The sequence below is a fragment of the Physeter macrocephalus genome, chromosome 2, assembly GCF_002837175.3.
Source record: "Physeter macrocephalus isolate SW-GA chromosome 2, ASM283717v5, whole genome shotgun sequence".
NCBI classification, from domain to species: domain Eukaryota; kingdom Metazoa; phylum Chordata; class Mammalia; order Artiodactyla; family Physeteridae; genus Physeter; species Physeter macrocephalus.
In genome coordinates, this window is record NC_041215.1 from 26,602,774 (window position 1) to 26,621,688 (window position 18,915).

Here is an 18,915-nt window from a genome sequence, read left to right on the forward strand (position 1 = left end):
TTTCCATTATGGTTTATCACAGGATATTGAATATAGTTCCATGTGCTATACTTTAAGACCTTGTTGTTTATCCATTCCATATATAATAGTTTGCATTTGCTAACCCCAAACTCCCAATCCATCCCTCCCCCACCTCCCCCTTGGCAAACACCATTCTGTCCATGAAAAATTTTAAGTACCCATTTTACACTATGATTCATATTAATACTTAAGTTTTTTGTGTGTTATACCTACATTTAGAGTTGGAAGGGACTTAAATTGTCTTAGTCGAGGCACATCATTTTTCTAGAGAAGAAACTCATCTCTTGAATGGTTAGTGAATAGAAAAGGTCCAAAAGATATGAGAGCCCCAAGTGTCAATTCAGGAGAACCTCCCATATTTTTCATTTCATAGCTAATAGGAAATGAATCCTACCAGAAATAAGTTTTTATACTTCTGTTTGGAACAAACTCCAGCCCCCAAATCTTTCATTCAAGAAGCAGAGACATGAAATAAATCTAGTCTCATAGGTCATTCTCTTTTGTTTTGTTTTGTTTTTGTTTTGCGGTACGCGGGCCTCTCACCGCTGTGGCCTCTCCCGTTGCGGAGCACAGGTTCCGGACGCGCAGGCTCAGCGGCCATGGCTCACGGGCCCAGCCGCTCCGCGGCATGTGGGATCTTCCTGGACCGGGGCACGAACCCACGTCCCCTGCATCAGCAGGCGGACCCTCAACCACTGCGCCACCAGGGAAGCCCTCATAGGTCATTCTTCTTTGTGACTCCTCCCATGCTCCCTCCTCGTCCTCCTGTGGCCTTGACTCCAGATCAGTCCCACATGACCTCTTGTCAGACCAACGTTTCTCAAACTTTGGTAGGTATGAAAATCATCTGGAGAGTTAACAATGCACACAGCTGCCTAGGCTTGTTCAAACTGGGCCTTTAGATTTTTATCAAATTTTACATTTGACAAGTGACATTGTCAGTTGACATTGGTGCCCGCTAGAGTTTAGAATCACTGGTCTAGAGGCCTGCCTATGTTTGCACTGGAGCCCTCCCAGCCTTTCTCACTCCGCTTTAATCCAGAGAACAGACACTGGCTGGCACAAGTCTTTTTAATGCCTGGTCCATTTTTTTGTTCTAAGTCTATATCTTTGGCATAAAAATATATTTTCTGCTCTCAAGAGTCTTGAGTTAAACTCAGAGTTATTCCCCATAGAACTTTTCTGGGCCTCATCTTTTTTCTGGAGAGTAAAAAACACAGAGCTTTTTTTTAATGAGCTTTGAATATAATGCCCATAAAACATTGAGCATAGGGAAGAAGGCATTGGCCTTGCTAATGTGACAGGCCACGTTGTCCCCTTCCTCCTTTAATTATTTTGCTTACAGTGTTTCACCTGACCCTCTCTTTTAAACTTGCACATCAATGTTCAGGTGTGATTTCACAGACTCCCAGAAGCCTACTATGATTTCGCCAGGGTTTTGTGCTTTCTTCGTCCTCTGAACATGTGTACAATTGTCACGTAGCCACTGTTATGAAAGATATTCAGACGTATGAGTGTCAGTGTGCATTCTGATTATCCTTACACAAGACAAGGGAGCTAATCTGATTCCTTTTCATAATCACTGCACATGACAAGCTCCCTAAAATGTGTATTGAATGGAGTGAATGCACTCAGTTTGAGCTCTTATTCTTATGGCATTAATATTTCCTAGTAATCATAATAACAGCTGCTGTTTATTCCACAGTTAATACGTACCAGCCTTTCTAAGTGTTTTATGCATGTAATTATCATTAGCTGTCATTACCACAACCAAGCTGAGAGGTAGCTTTGTTAACTCTATTTCACATCTGGAGCAAGGTGAGGCTCAGGAAAATTAAGTAATATGTTGCAATAGCTAGTAGGGACCAGAGCTGCCTCAGACATATAAACTGTTAGCAACTTTATTGATAGAGTCCATAATCATCTAGTCTTGACTGTAAATTGTCTTTTTTTTTAAAAAAAAATGAATTTAAAGTGGCAAAGCAAAATAGGTAACTATCTTGTATTTTAAAGGCTTACAGTGACAGAATTTATTCTGTTTTACAGAATCAAAGGTGATCTTTCAGACAACTTAAAGAAGGTTGTAATTGTGTTGGAAGCATAGGGGTGTGTGTGTGTGTGTGTGTGTGTGTGTATGTGTGTGTGTGTGTGTGTGATATTTGTTTTCATGCATTTCAAATGAAGCTAGATGAGTGGTATTATGTTCTCTAGTAACTGCTCCCACTGTGCTTTCTGAAAGAAAACAGCCTGATTGAGTATTTGAGGTACTTTTTGTTATTTAAAGATTTTCATCTATTTTTTAAAAACATGGTTCTGGAATGTAGTCTAAAGATACAGTCCCATGTGTGATTGTCCAACCTTGTCCCCAGTACAGACCAGACTTGACTCCATAGGCATCTTCTGGGTTGGAGAAGTCTATTGTTTCCCCACCCCTTCCTCTGCTCTCTAATTTTCCTCCTGGTGTTTCGCTTTATCAGGAACATTACAGTGTGGGTTCTTTCTGAGGATGCATTTGATAGTTCTTCTTAGAGACTTTGGGTTTCCTGGCATGGAGACTCAGTTTCTGCAGAGAACAATCCACAGCAGAGCCTGTCACGGATGGGAACTCCTCTCCTGGTTTGCAGTCCACTTGTGGGTGTGCACAGGATACTCATCCCCAGGTAACTTCTACAGCATCCTCTAACTCATACACCACTCACTTATCTTTGCCATATCAAATGCGAGGGGAGAGGCTCCGCTGTGCCCTCCCCCTCCCCCCAATCTCCGTTCTCCTGTCTCTCTCCTGACCTTTCTGTTGCCCCAACTGTATCAGGTCGCTTTAAAACGGAACATTCCAGATATGAGATATAAACTGGTCCTCAAATCGGTAGGAAGGTTAGCGAAGGGAGTGGGGGAAATGCTTTTCAGCACTTCAATCTTAAAGAAAAGGGGAGGATTCTCAAAGTATTAGGATGAAGTTGAAGTTGTTTTCTCTCAGATTCAGTTGTCCCCCAGTTTTATTATGGGGATCAGTACTTATCATTTTTACCTCCAGCTCACAATAAGAAATACATTTTGCATCATAATCTAGCTCTCTGTCTCTCTCTCTCTGTCTCTCTCTCTCTCTCTGTCTCTCTCATACCTACACACACACAGAAACACACACACCTGAAATGTATTTTTAAATCCAATACTTATCTATACTACGTGCCCTGCACTATAATTTCCTCTATTCAGTCCTATCAGTTGTCAGGACACTTGTTTCATGGCCCGGTAAACTGATTAGATAACCTTTGAATGGGTCAAGTCCACAGTTTATAAAACACTACTGTAGAAGGTAAAGACTAATAAACATGTTGGTCTTTCTCTCCCTGATACTTTGGACTGTCAGATCAATAGCTGGACTTTCCTAAAATTGGCCCTGAAATTTTAGGATCTTAATTCTCAACAGGAGTTTTCTCTGCTGTAATCCATCCACTACTGGGGAACATTTGGAGGCAAGAAAAAACTACTCGGTGTGTCATGGCAACTGCTTGTTGCGTACACTTTGACTAGAGGATAGCTCTCTGTGTGTGTGTGTGTGTGTGCGTGTGTGTGCATGTGTGTGCATGTGTGTGCGTGTGTGTGCGTGTGTGTGCATGTGTGCATGAGCGTTTATATTCATTAGACCAGTTTTACTGTTTTCCCTGAATATGACAATAATACATCTAATACATGCTTGTTGTTTAAAAGATATTTTGAAATATGTAAGTAAAACATTACCTGTTCTTTCTCACTCCTGCGGAGTAATGATTACTCCAGATCTTTGTCAGGCCCTACACAGTACATGTATACACTCATTCACACTTATATTTTAGTAGTCTTGCATTTCTGCCAGGGCTTTACTTGTTCTAAAAGTTGGTCATCATAGACAGTGTGACCTTGGCATGGGAGTCAGCTCTTGCTCTAAAGTTTAAACTGGCACCTCCCTGTTGCCTGGAAGGGTGAATTTATGATCTCCGTGGGATGAGAACATGATATTTAGACTCTGTTAGCCTTTCTTCAGCTTGTCTCTCATTTCCCATGAAAATGCTTAGGTTTTTCTTTTTAACTTTTCTTTTAGCTTTTATTGTACAATCGCTAAGTTTATTCTCAGTGTGACCTCTCAGATATCTACAGGGAAAGGCAAATTGCCCTAGAAAACCTCCATGCAAGGAAGTTCAGGAAATAGACTTCTCTTTGTAAGAATAATATGGGCTGGGAATGGTTTACTGGGGCACAAAAACTCTTCCACATACCAAGAGAGCAGGAGAGTAGAAATAAAGATCTGGATGGTAAAAACAATAATGAAGACTTTTCCTCAATTACTTTTTAAAGTATTTGTCATCTAAGGTATTGACGTATTGGTCTCTGGTTTCGAATTTATGGAAAAAAAGAACTGTGGATAGAAGGATACAATTTGTGGTACAGAGTCATTTAAAACAATATAATTCTATTTTAAAATCACGTTGCCTTGGACCTTCCTGGTGGTGCAGTGGCTAAGAATCTGCCTGCCAATACAGGGGACATGGGTTCGAGCCCTGGTCTGGGAAGATCCCACATGCCACGGAGCAACTAAGCCCGTGCACCACAACTACTGAGCCTGTGCTCTAGAGCCTGCAAGCCACAACTACTGAGCCCGCATGCCACAACTACTGAACCCTGTGCGCCTAGAGCCCGTGCTTCGTAGCAAGAGAAGCCACTGCAATGAGAAGCATGCGCACCCCAACTAAGAGTAGCCCCCGATCGCCACAACTAGAGAAAGCCCGCGTGTAGCAAAGAAGACCCAACGCAGCCAAAAATAAATAAATAAACAAATTTATTAAAAAAAAAAATCACATTGCCTTACTTGCTTATTTCAAAGCTGACATGTGATGCCATTTCCTGAAGTGCTCCAAATTATCCTAAAGTTGAAATTTGAAGCTATTACCCTAAGAAGTACATTTTGTGGTTATGGGCTTTGTGCTTGAGTCTGCAGCATGGGCAATTTCTCAGTGAAATTTTTAAATTGTTCTCTAAGCCCCAACCCTAGTTCCTCATCTCATGAGTAAAATCAAAGCTTTTTTCTTGAATAAGGAGTGCAGGAAACAAACCAGAACAAAGCTTATATACAGTCCCCCCAACACACACACTCGAAGTTCTGTTTCATTGTATGATTGTAACCATCTACAGAGTGCCTTTAGGGTGTGTGCCTGACACTCTCCTAAATATTGTTAAATCCTCAAAACAAAACTCTGAGGTAAATACTATCCCCTTTTGGTAAAATAAAAAAAGCTCAAGAGCTTTCTTACTGATGTAACATCATGGTGGTAGAGCTTTTAACGCAAGTCCTTACAAATATACTCTGGACATGGGTGTCAGTCAAATGTGCTTACGTAGAGTTGCCCTTTGTTATTTAATGATATAGGTACCCTAGGTACCCTTTCAGACATCTAGTGGGAATCCAGTAGCTGTCTTGTCTATTAATAGTGAAAATCAAGATGAAGAAATGTGTTCTCTTTGGTCCTCTTATTTCCAAGCAATATTTTTACGTTAGTAATAATTTCCCTAATCAAACACCAGGGATTCTCATTTGCTTTCTTTTTCTATGGCAGACATTATTAACTGATCACAGCATTCTCTCTGGTGGAACAAAGTCTGTCAGCACAATCATTCACAAACAGCATTCTTGCCAGCCACCACCAATCGATTGTTGAGGGCATCAAAATTGACAGCATTGTGGCCTTCTTCCTTCCTATGACCCTCCTGTTCTGATGATTGAAAAGACAATTTTTAATTTTTTTTTTTTTGACAATTTTGAATTTTTAACTCAAATCCATAAGAGATAGGTTGATTTGTAAGAAGCGCTTATTAGGTACTATGCAGGGTGAGCTAGACTCACAGGATACTCTGTCATGGGGTTAAGCTGGCTTTCCTTATTCGTGAAAACAACTGTAACACCTTAGTATTCCAGTGAGTTCAGAATTTTAAGGAAGAGCATTACATGTCTACCCTAGATTTTGGAATTTGACTTGAATAACATGAATTCAAGATAAGGATCTTAAAAATCCTTGTTTTTCCTGCAGCCCCTTAATGTATAACAGCAACAACAATCACCACAATAAAAATAAACTTTTCTGCTTTCCTACTGTGAAGCTCAGCTTTATACCAGGTGAACCCTCTATGTTAAAATGCAGTTTCTACAAAAAGTCTTGCAAACTAGTGCCCTTTTAAAATTTTTTTAATTTAAAAATTTTTTTCTCTAGTTTTTTTTTTTTTTAATTGAGGCGTAGTTGATTTACAGTATTATATTTTCGTGTGTACAACATAGTGATTCACAGTTTTTAAAGGTTAGACTGCATTTATAAATAGTTTTCTTTTAAATCAGGGAACATAAAACCTGAATCTGCCTTACAAAAACCTCATCTATATCAGAAGTTGAGTATTCTAAAATTATGTGCTTTATGAAATGCCTGACTGGCATTTCATAATGCCATTCTATTAGCTCCTTTAGTAGATTAAATATATAATTCTCATTAAAATAATTTGATTCACAAGCAACATTCTAGAAACACATCCATTGTATAATGTGATATGAGGTACTACCTCTCATTACTTTATTTATATAATTTTTATATATAATAATAGTTTTTATTCTGTCTAGATGCCTTATTATCTATTTTATTTTATTGTTGTTAACATCTTTATTGGAGTATAACTGCTATACAATGTTGTGTTAGTTTCTGCTGTATAACAAAGTAAATCAGTTACATGTATACATATATCCCCATATCCCCTCCCTCTTGCATCTCCCTCCCACCCTCCCTATCCCACCCCTCTAGGTGGTCACAAAGCACCGAACTGATCTCCCTGTGCTCTGCAGCTGCTTCCCACTAGCTATGTATTTTACATTTCGTAGTGTATGTATGTTCATGCCACTCTCTCACTTCGTCCCAGCTTACCCTTCCCCCTCCCCATGTCCTCAAGTCCATTCTCTACGTCTGCGTCTGTATTCCTGTCCTGCCCCAAGGTTCATCAGAACCTTTTTTTTTTTTTTCTAGATTCCATATATATGTGTTAGCATACGGTATTTGTTTTTCTTTCTGACTTACTTCACTCTGTATGACAGACTCTAGGTCCATCCACCTTACTACAGATAACTCAATTTCATTTCCTTAAATGGCCGAGTACTATTCCATTATACATATGTGCCACATTTTCTTTATCCTTTCATCTGTCGATGGACACTTAGGTTGCTTCCATGTCCTGGCTATTGTAAATAGTGCTGCAATGAACATTGTAGTACATGACTCTTTTTGAATTATGGTTTTCTCAGGGGATATGTCCAGTAGTGGAATTGCTGTGTCATATGGTAAATCTGAAAGTTATGCTCATGTGTTGTGAGAAAAATCTGGATATTGATAGAGAAAACTGAAATGAAAGATGCACACCAAAAGAAAACTACTTTTGGAATAAAGAGATCCAATTTGTTTAACATGTAATAGCCTCGAAACCCACATCTCACTACATATTTTTTTGAGGCGAATGGCTGTGTGGGTCACTATTCCCAGTTTTCCACAGAATTGGTAAGATTTATTTCAATTCATTGCACAGTTATAAAGCTTTCACTATGGAATAGATATTATGCTGCATGTTAGCTATACACAGATAATACATTTCATTCACAGTGTAGTTGGGGACACAGATAATTTGCTGAACAATCTACCAGTGGAATTACTAACATGTTGTGGTAGCAGAGAGAAAGACTTCCTTATTCCTGGAGAGATCAATAGGGTTTTCCAGAAGAGGTGACTAACTCTTGGCTTAAGCCTTAGAAGAGCTGGTGGATCTTTCCAAGTATATATTTTGCTGAAAGCACTCTAGACTGAATGATTAAACAAATGCATGGGGAATAGGTTCGCCTGGCAGAAAAAGGGGAAATGACCAGCAGCTAGAAGCTTATAGCAATAGTCCGGGGAAAGGATGAAAAGAAAGAGAACTAGAAGAGTGGCAAGGAGGACAAAAAGAGATAATAGAAGAGATTTAAGACCTGGGATAGAGCTAATTTGATGCAAGGCATACACACAGATATTGCTGAATTGATGGACAGGATGTTGGATCTAGATTTGAAGTCTTAATTTTTTATAAGAGTATAATATATACTGTATAATGTACTTTTAATATATGTACTAAATATGTACTACATTTAGAGTTATTTCACTTATTATTATATAATACTGTGTAACCTGATAGTGAAATGAGTATAACCACATCTATCATGTTTGTATCAGGAAGACAGTTGAAGAGACCACATGACCTCCTAAGAGTTTCCTCTGAAACTTGATGTAAACTAAGCCAGGTCGACTTTGCTCAGTGAGGGAGGCTGCACGTGTCCAGCTGTGCACGTGAATGAATGGGTGAGACAAGAACATTAGAAAGCCTGCTACTGCCAAAGACCTAAGCCAGTGTGACCAAACAGTTATATCAGGAATAAAACTAATATCTGAATTCAAAAATGCTAAAATGAGGGAAAATGTACACATTTGTCATTATTATTAAGAATGGGTGACTAGAAGTAGGAAAAGGAGAGGGAGACGTACAGACCTGCCCCAGTTCTTCATTTACATTGTTCGTTCATGGTAATGCTATGAACGAGATAAAAAAAAATGGAGGAAGAAAATGAAGAGAAGGAGGGGAGTGATTTCAGATAGTTTTCGCAGTTTGAGTGTGGAGTGTCTGCATGCCCTCACCGTAGAGCTAAATTGTATGGTTTGAAGTCACCATAGACATATAAACTAGGTCTATGATTTGGGGAATCATCAATGTACAGGAAGCAATTACACTTATGGGAGGGTAAGTGATGTCCGAGAAGGTATATCATATATAGGCTGCATATCGTATGTTAGAACTTTGAATACTGAAAGCAGAAAGCAAATAGGTGATGTTAGGTAAATTCACGAACAGTGTCTACCAAAGGGAACGATAAGACACTGAATGAGCTAAAAGAAGTTGATGGGCAAGTAAAGGGAACTATAGAAGAAAGGACGTGAAAAAAATTTTTAAAGGTGCAATAAGGTGAACACCAGGTGGGAAATGAATAGGATGAGAACTGAAAAGAGGTGATTGATCTTGCTGCAAAAGAGCCAATGGGGATTTGCTTTGAATAGTGGAGTGGGAAGTGATGAAATCAGGTTGCAGGAGGTTAAAGAGTGCATGGAGGTAAGGATAAAGAAACGTAGTTTACTCTTTCAAGAAGGTTCTTGATGAAGGAAAGAAGGGAGATAGTGTTTGAGAAGAAAACATAGTCCATGTAAGGTTTGCATGCAAAGACAACAGCAAAAGTGTCTGATTTTTTCCTTGGGTCCTATTCCAACTAACTAGTGGGGGCTCTGCAGTCTCCTTATATGACTCACTATTTAGTTCAAGTTTTTTCCAAGAAGGGTATTACATGGCAAATCATTGTGGATACCACGGGTCCTTTGCCAGTTTTCTTTATTCCAGTTCAGGGGGTTGTAATGATGTTCCATGTCATTGCCTGCAACAGAGGTACCAAAATGTAAATGTGCCTTCCCCAAAGGTACTGATGCCTGCTGAATGGGTGATGCCATTTCCACGAGGAGACATTTCTGTAAAATCCCACTTCAGGCAGTATTTAGATTTGCCTTGTGCTTTCAGTCTCTGACAGATAAAGCAGCTTCCTAGTTTTTATATACTCTTTTATGCTTGAATGCAATCCCCTCTCTCTAGGACTCAGGTATGAGTCGCACAGGAGAAGTGCTGGCACATGCGTTAAATGCCAGACCATGAGGTATGGTCCATCATTCCTCCAGTCAGACCTGACTCATGGTTTTGAACTACACTTGTGTACGCTCCCCCTCTTCTCCCTTATGATTAGATTTTTTCAGTAGGGGTTTCTCTGACTCCACTTGCAGACTTCTCCTTTGTGGGTCAATTCCACTTGTCCATCATGAATATGCAGGCATGAGTGAATTAGCATGTACACAGATTAGGCTGCCAACTGGGGTAAACTACTACATTAGTTATTACAGAGTGGATGGTGAAGTGGGTAAATTTGAAGTTGTTGTTACTCTTGTTTGGCAGTGAATAAGAGTGGGAAGTAGAATAAGAAGGGAGCAAAGCCTAATGATAATGTAAAGAAAGGGCAGTACTACTCTCATATAGTTAAAGAGGAAAAGCATATACAGTTTTCTTTGTGCCGAAAGCAAATGGGTGGATAATATGATGACTATTACTACTATAAGGCACAAGAGTACAAATCATACTTCTGTTCCTGAACCATGATCTGAGAGGATGAAAGAAAATATCAGATATATGATTAAATTAGTTAGAAGACCCAGTAAAAATCATGATGGTGGTTTGGGTGAGATGTGGAGGGGGGGACTTTAAAATATGTTCATACATTTTTTTTGCTGCACAGGAACATCATAAAAGACATAAATTTGAAAATGGCAATTCTTACAAATCATACTGAAGTTTTGATAATATATTTTACTGGGAATAGATCAATAATTGTTGATGCCTTTATATGCTGGGGATTAAACCTAGTTGTTCATAAGTTCATTTTTCTCATGGAATAGATAGCTTTTCAACATTTAATATGTAAAATAAATGTCACTACAAATAGTACACAAATGAATCTGACTTTCCTATTTATCAAATGTCTGAATATAAAATACACTGTGAGAAACATTAAGTATTATAAGAAGTAAATTATTAAGGGAGTTCAAACAGATTATGTCTATATGAAATAATTGGAAAATGTCTTGTAAAAGATGACATTTTAGCTGGACCTTAATAATAAGTATCACTTAGAAATACAGGGGGAAATATGGTGCATTCCAAGTAGAGGAAAGTGCATAGACAAAATGAGAGAAGGCAGTGAGCAGAGGAAGTGGTTTATTATTTTAAATTTTTATTTTATATTGGAGTATAGTTGATTTACAATGTTGTGTTAGTTTCAGGTATACAGCAAAGTGATTTAGTTATACATATACATATATCCATTCTTTTTCAAATTCTTTTCCCATTTAGGTTATTACAGAATATTGAGTAGAGTTCCCTGTGCTATATGGTAGGTCCTTGCTGGTTATCTATTTTAAATATAGTAGTGTGTATATGTCAATCTCAAACTTCCAATTTATTCCTCCTCCTAAACCTTTTCCCTTTGGTAACCGTAAGTTTGTTTTCTATGTCTGTGTGTTGCTTTCTGTTTTGTAAATAAGTTCATTTGTATCATTTTTTTTTTAGATTCCACATATAAGCGATATCATATGATATTTGTCTTTCTCTGACTGACTTACTTCACTTAGTATGATAATCTAATGGGTCAAGTGGTTTATGAGAAATGAGATTGAAAGCGTAGTTAGAGGCCAAGTCATTGCATACCATGTTGAGAAGTTTGAGTTTCATCTTAGGGTATTTTAAGCCCAGTTTTTATATGATCTGATTTGGAACTTTAGAAATAAGTTCCTGAAGATATCAAGACTTTTGAGTTATGTATTTTTTAAAACAACTTTTATAGAAGAAGGAGAATTCAAGTCCATGGACAAACCATCAAAGAAAAAGGAACTTTGCTTTTCTTTCTTAAAGAGCTAGTGGAAGTGAAAAAGGTCAACCTGGTTCCAAGAGAGGAACAATAAATCTCTGAGGTCAGGAAGCCTGCTGTGGTGAATAAATAGGTTCATAAAAAAGATCAAACAGTCCTTAGCGATGGTGGGATTATAGCTATTGTGTGTTACTATAATTCTCTTGTACTTATTGAATTTTTGCAATGAGTGAGTTACCAGACAGTAAAGAAATCTGTACAGTAGCAGATCAAACACTGAAAGGACAACAGAAATGTGATGCTTTTGGCTTTTGAATTTACCATTTAAGTACTTCCAAAGGCACTAAGTTTTTTTGTTTTTCTTCTTCTTACTGTCTTCCCACTGCCTTTGGATGGGATAGTTGCTTATGTTAGAATATATCACATGACCCACATCTTTTTCTTATATACCTTCCCAGCAAGGTCTGAGTCTACAAGCAATGTCCCTTGTTTTATTCTTTTGTAAACTAAGATATATAGTGAGTGACTGCAGGGTGACAGACCTCATACCCCAAATCAGTGAGTCCACTGCATGGCAACTGAGGAGGCAGCCTCTCTACCATGGATTCACCCAGACACAGATCATGCCTTTTTTTTTTTTTTTTTTTGTGGTACGCGGGCCTCTCGCCGCTGTGGCCTCTCCCGTTGCGGAGCACAGGCTCCGGATGTGCAGGCTCAGCGGCCATGGCTCGCGGGCCCAGCCGCTCCGTGGCATGTGGGATCCTCCCAGACCGGGGCACGAACCCGCGTCCCCTGCATCGGCAGGCGGACTCTCAACCACTGTGCCACCAGGGAAGCCCGATGCCTTTTGTGGTAGAAGTTAAAATAGAAAGTAAGGAGAGAAAGTCATTGAATGATACACTGGAGTACGTACAAGGTATGAGCTGAAGAATCTAGAAGAAAGGGAGAGAATGGACCAGAGGTGGGTGGGTGGGACATGTAGGGAGGAGGGAATCAAAGAGTGTGAGCAGTGTGGAAAATTATGAGGCCATGGTATATGGCAGTGAGAGCCTCAGCTCACAGGACATCTATATTACACACTTGTCTTAGATTCCTGGAGAAGTTTCCCAGAAAAAAATTACTGTTGCTACGGAAGCCAACCAAATAACAGCTGATGTTCAAAATTGTGTTTGTATGGATAGTTATCAGAAGGTAAGAAAATCTTTACTTCTGAAAAAGTACTGTGTGGTATCGAGGTTTCCACACTGGCCTAGCAAAGTCTTCTCTTGTAACTTCTAGAATTATATTAATGAATGGTGATAACTTACTATTTCAAACATGGTTTCTATGGGGAAATGTGTATTGAACTCCAGTGACATGCCAACATCCTGTATGCCCAAATTGTGACAATCTTGTATGCTATTGGAAATGTTCCACAAGCTGGGGCTACCTTCCATCAGCAGTGGAGAGGAGGAAGAAAGTGAGAGAGCATCAGGCAGAGATCTGGTCTGAAAAAATGTTTCATCGCATTTTTCATGGAAAAAATGTTTTCCCCTGTGGCTTTGGAGGGATGTGCCACTGCAGTTATTGTGAGAAATACAATTAGAAATAATAGCAACAGCGGCAGCTATCCAGGGCAGGTCCGTGTACTTCAGAAATTGAAGTACTTGTATCTACTCCTTTATCTCGCTTGGAATCTACAACAACTTGAAGTACTTTCCCCCCATTTCCAACAGCTTCACTAAGAAAGGCTCCACAGCTTTCTCTGCAAAAATTTTGGAAGTAGCTGTGATTGGCCTAATTTTATTAATGATGGTTTTAAGGCATAATGAGATTGAGGCTGTCTCTGCTAAACACAACACCTCTGTTCCCTAAACACAGTTCCTCGCACATACACACACGTCTCACCCTTCTGCCGCCTTTCTAGCTGCCTCCAATGTCTCTATCTATAAATTCAGTCACTAGGGAAGAGTGAGCCTAATGTAATATTCTTATTAGGAAGCTTTTACTTGAACTCCCAATCCCTAAAATCTTAGCTCCAAGTCTCTTCAACAAATATCTACAGAGGCTAATTGAAGTGCAAAAGTATGAAAGAAAAACAAATGAGAAATGGCAGCAAAATGGCAGCATAGGTATTTCTAGTGCTTGCAACCACTGTCTTCCTCCAAACAAAAAAAAATACCTTCCCAAGAGCTAAGGGTTGCAAGTGAGGGATTACGGCACCTGGGTGAAGCAGAGAAATAAGAAAAGATGCATTCAGGAGGGTAGGGAAGATAGATTTGCCTTGCCCCCATCACTCCTTCCCCAAGTGTGAGCAGCCCAGCATGGACAGAGACAGGTCCCTGGCCCACCTGGGTGCCAGCTAGTTCCTGTGGCCCCAATCAGCTCCCATGGCTAGTTCCTGTGGCCACAGGCTCCCAATCAACCCCGAGGAGTTCAGGTTCCCCTCCATGCCAACTACCACAGACCTAGGCTTTCAACCCATCCCAGCACCAAGCCAGGTCCCATACACCCAGCACCTTGACCCAACCCAACAAGAGGCTAGCCCTCATGATTCCTATAAATCAGACTGGATCCTACACACACACCCTTCTGGCCTACTGCATTGCCAGGCCAGTCTCCATGGCCCCAGCCTCATGTCTGGTTCCCATAGACTCAGGCTGTCAGCCTGACCCTGAGCTAGACTGGCCTCTGTAACCTACAGGCCAGCCTTCCAGGCCCCAGTTTACAGGCTTACTCCCATGACCTCAGGCTCTAGGCTCACCCTAGTGCCAGACAAGTCTTTGTTGCCCCAGTCTCCTGGCCAGTTCCTATGAAACCAGGCTCCCATCCCATCCTAGTCAGGCTGGCCCCTGCAGACCCAGACATCAAGTCCACCCCAGTAGTCTCTCATGCATAGATGGCCTCTCCAGACCCAGGATCTACGTTTTCCCACATAGACAGAGGTCCCAGACACATCACCACATTTTCAAGTGTCTGGCCTGCCCCAGTAAACCCAGGCTCCAAGACACAGCTCCAAGCTGAAGCCAGTCTGTAAGGACTGGAAGAGGTGCTTACTTTCTCAAATGCACAGACACCAACAAAAGGCCACAAGGATTATGAATGATTAAGGAAACATGACACAAATAAAGGAAACTGATAAAACATTTTCTTAAAGAAATGCAGTGAACTACGAGAAGACACACAGCTGGACAACTAAATGAAATTAGGAGAACAATACATGAACAAAATGAGAAGTTTAATGAAGAAATAGAAACATTTTGAAGAAAAATCCTAGAGTTATGAATGCAGTGACTGAAGTGAAGAATTTAATAGAGATCTTCAACCACAGGCTCAGAATCAGAAGAAAGAATTAGTGAACTAAAAGATAGGTCATTTAAAATCATCTAATCAGAGGAGTAAAAAAGGAAAAAGAATGAAATGTATAACAAACTAGTAAAGGCAAGCAGATAGTCAGATTCAGAATACTCTAATACTCTAATGTGGTGGGAATCAAAGCATACCAGAAAAAATGAATAATGTGACATTAGTAAGTCTTTACCTGTTGATAATTACTTTAAATGTAAATGGATTAAATTATCAAGTCAAAAGACATAGAGTGGCTGAATGGATTAAAAGACAACCCAACTATATGCTGCCAACAGACTCACTTCAGCTTTAAGGACAAGCATAGGCTCAAAGCAAAGGGATGAAAAAAGTATTTTATGCATATGTAAACCAAATAGAATAGGGTATCTATATTTAGACAAAAGAGACTTTAAGTCAAAACTGTAACAAGACACAAAAAAGGTCCCCGTATAATGATAAAAGGATCAATATATAAAGAGGATAACATAATTGTAAATAAATATGCACCCAACATTGGAGCATCTAGAAATACAAACAAATAATAACAGATCCAAAGGTAAAAACAGACAATAATACATTAATAGCAGGTGATTTCAATACACCACTTTCAACAATGTATAGATTATTCAGTCAGAAAAATCAATAAGGAAATAATGAGCTTGAATTATATTTTAGACCAAATGGACTTAATAGGCATACACAGAATATTCTACCAAACAGCAGCAGAATACACATTCTTCCAAAGCACACATAGAACATTTTCTAGGACAGTCTTATGTCAGGTCACAAAAACAAGCTGTAGCAAATTTAAAATTCAAATCATAGCAGGTATCTTTTCTGACCACAGTGATATGAAATTAGAAATCAATAACAGGAAGAAAACTGGAAAGTTCACAAATGTGTGGAAATTATATAACATACTCCTGAATGACTGATGGGTCAAATAAAAAATTAAAAGGGAAATAAAAATGTATCTCTAAATAAATGAAAATGGAAATACAACATAACAAAATTATAGGATACAGCAAAAGCGGTGCTAAGAGAGAAATTTATAGCCATAAACACCTACATTAAGAAAAAAGAAAGATCACAAATAAACAATCAAACCTTATACCTTAAGGAAAAAGAAAAAGAAGAACAAAGTGCGAAGTTAGAAGAGGAAAGACGAAAAACAAAGGTTAGAGCAGAAATAAATGAAACAGAGACCAGGAAACTTTAGAAAAGATGAACAAAACTAAGAGATGATTTTTTGAAAAGATAAGCAAATTTGACAACCATTAGCTAGACTAAGAAAAAAGAGATAAGTCTCAAATAAATACAATCAGAAAGAGGGGATGTTGCAGCTGACAACACAGAAACACAAAGGATCATAAGAGACTACAAGGAACAATTATATACCAACAAACTGGATAACCTAGAAGTAATGGATAAATTCCAGAAACATACAACCTACCAAGACTGAATCATGAAGAAATAAAAAATCTGAACACAGTAATCAAAAACATTACAACAATGAAAAGTCCAGGACCAGATGGTTTCATGAGTGAGTTCTACCAAACATTTAAAGAAAATTAACATCAATCCTTCTCAGACTCTCCCACAAAATTGAAGGGGAGGGAACACTACCAATCTCATTTTATGAGGGCAGGATTATGCTGCTACCAAAGCCAGATAAAGATACTAAAAGAAAAGAAAATTCCAGGCTCATATCCTTGATAAACACAAATGCAACAATTTTCAAGAAAATATAAGTAAACCAAATTTAACAGCACAGTGAAAGGATCATACACCATGATAAAGTGGGATTTGTCCCTGGAGTGCAAGAGTGGTTCAACGTATGAAAATCAATAAATATGATACACCCCATTCATAAAATAAAAGATAAAAATTACATGATCATCTCAATACATGCAGAAAAAGTATTTGATACAATTCAACATCATTTCATGATAAAAACTCTCAAAAAATTGGGTATAGTACCTAAACACAATAAAGGCCATATATGACAAGCCTACAGTTAACACTAAATGGTAAAAGTTTGAAAGCTTTTCCACCAAGTTCAGGAACAAGATAAGGTTGCCCACTCTTACCACTCCTATTCAATATAGAACTGGAAGTACTTCTCAGAGCAATTGGGAAAGAACTGGGAAAAATAGAAGGCATCCAAAATGGAAAAGAAGAAGTAGAATTCTCTCTGTTTACAGATGATGATCTCATATATAGAAAGGCCTAAAGATTCCACCAAAAAACTGTTAGAACTAACATATGAATTGATTTAAGTGACAGGATTCAAAATCTATACAGTCATCCCTAGGTATACATAGGAGATTGGTTCCAGGACCTTCTGTGGATACCAAAATCTGCAGATGTTCAAGTCCCGTAGTTGGCCCTCAGCAGTACCACATCCATGGATCCAGTTAAGTGTAGGTCATGTAGTACTGTGGTATTTCTTGAAAAAATCCACTTATAATTGGACCCATGCAGTTCAAACCCTTGTTGTTCAAGGGTCAACTGGATACAAAATGTAACTGCATTTCTATATACTAACAATGACCCATTGGAAACAAAAATTAAGAAAACAATCCCATTTACAATAGCGTCAAAAATAGTAAAGTACTTGGAAAAATTTTATTCAAGAAGGTGAAAGATCTGTACACTCAAAGTTATAAGATATTGAAGAAATAGAAAATATAAGATAATCCATGTTCATCTATCAGAAGAATTAATATTGTTAAAATGTCCATACTATTCAAAGTCATTTATATATTCAATACAATTCCTATCAAAATTCCGATATTTTTCTCAAAAAAATAGAAAAAACAATTCTAAAATTCATATGTAACCACAGAAGATGCTCAAACAGCCAAGTCAATCCTAAAGAAGAAAATTAAAGCTGGAGATATCACACATTTGTAATAATGATTTCAAATATTACTGCAAGTTTATAGTAATCAAAACAGTGTAAGCCTAGAATAAAACAGACATATAGATCAATGGAACATCATCAAGAGCCCAGAAATAAACCTGCATTTGTATAGTCAGCTAATATTTGACAAGGGAGCCAAGAATAGGGAAAGAATAGTCTCTTCCATACATGGGGTTGGGAAAACTGGACATTCACATGCAAAAGACTGAAATGGGACCTCTCTCTTACCCCACTCACAAAATTTAACTTAAAATGAATTAAAGACCTTAATGTACAACATGAAAGTGTAAAACTGCTAGAAAAAAAACATGGGGGAAATAGCTTCTGGACATTGTTCTTGACAGTGATTTTTTAGATATGACACCAAAAGCCCAAGCAACAAAAGCAAAAATAAACAAGTGGGACTATATCAAACTGAAAAGCTTCTGCATAAAAATAGGAACATTGAGCAAAATGAAAAGGAAAGCTATGGAATGAGAGAACATATTTGCAAATCATCTATCTGAAGAGGGGTTAGTATCCAAAATACATAAGAAAACAAATAATTCAATTTTTAAAAAATAGGCAGAGGACGTGAATGGACATTTCCCCCCTCCAAAAAAAAAAAAAAAACCAATAAAACAGCATACAGATAGTGAACAGGTACATGAAGAAATGCCCAGCATCACTAATCATCAGGGAAATGAAAATCAAAACTACAATGAGATACCACCTCCCACCTGGCTATTATTAAACAAAGAAGAGATAAGTTTTGGTGAGGATGTGGAGAAAAGGGAACTCTTGTGCACTGTTGGTGAGAATGTAAATTGTACAGCCACTATGGAAAACAGCATGGAAGTTTTTCAGAAGTTAAATATAGAACTACCATATGATGCAACAATCCCACTTCTGAGTTTATATTTGAAAAAAAAATGAAATCACTATCTTGCAGGGTATCTTCATCTCCATGTTCATTGCAGCATTATTTGTGATAGCCAAGACATAAAAATAACCAAAATGTCCATCTACAATTGAAAGGATAAAGAAAATGTGGAAAAGTACATATACAATGTAATGTTATTCTGCCATGGGAAAGAAGGAAAAACTTTTGGATAACATG

At 38.4% G+C, this 18,915-nt stretch overlaps 1 protein-coding gene across 2 annotated transcripts in view; it reads left to right on the top strand.

The window, feature by feature from the left end:
* Positions 1-18,915, top strand: part of DPP10 (dipeptidyl peptidase like 10) — a 685,210-nt gene that overhangs the window by 75,342 nt on the left and 590,953 nt on the right. The window lies entirely within an intron of this gene.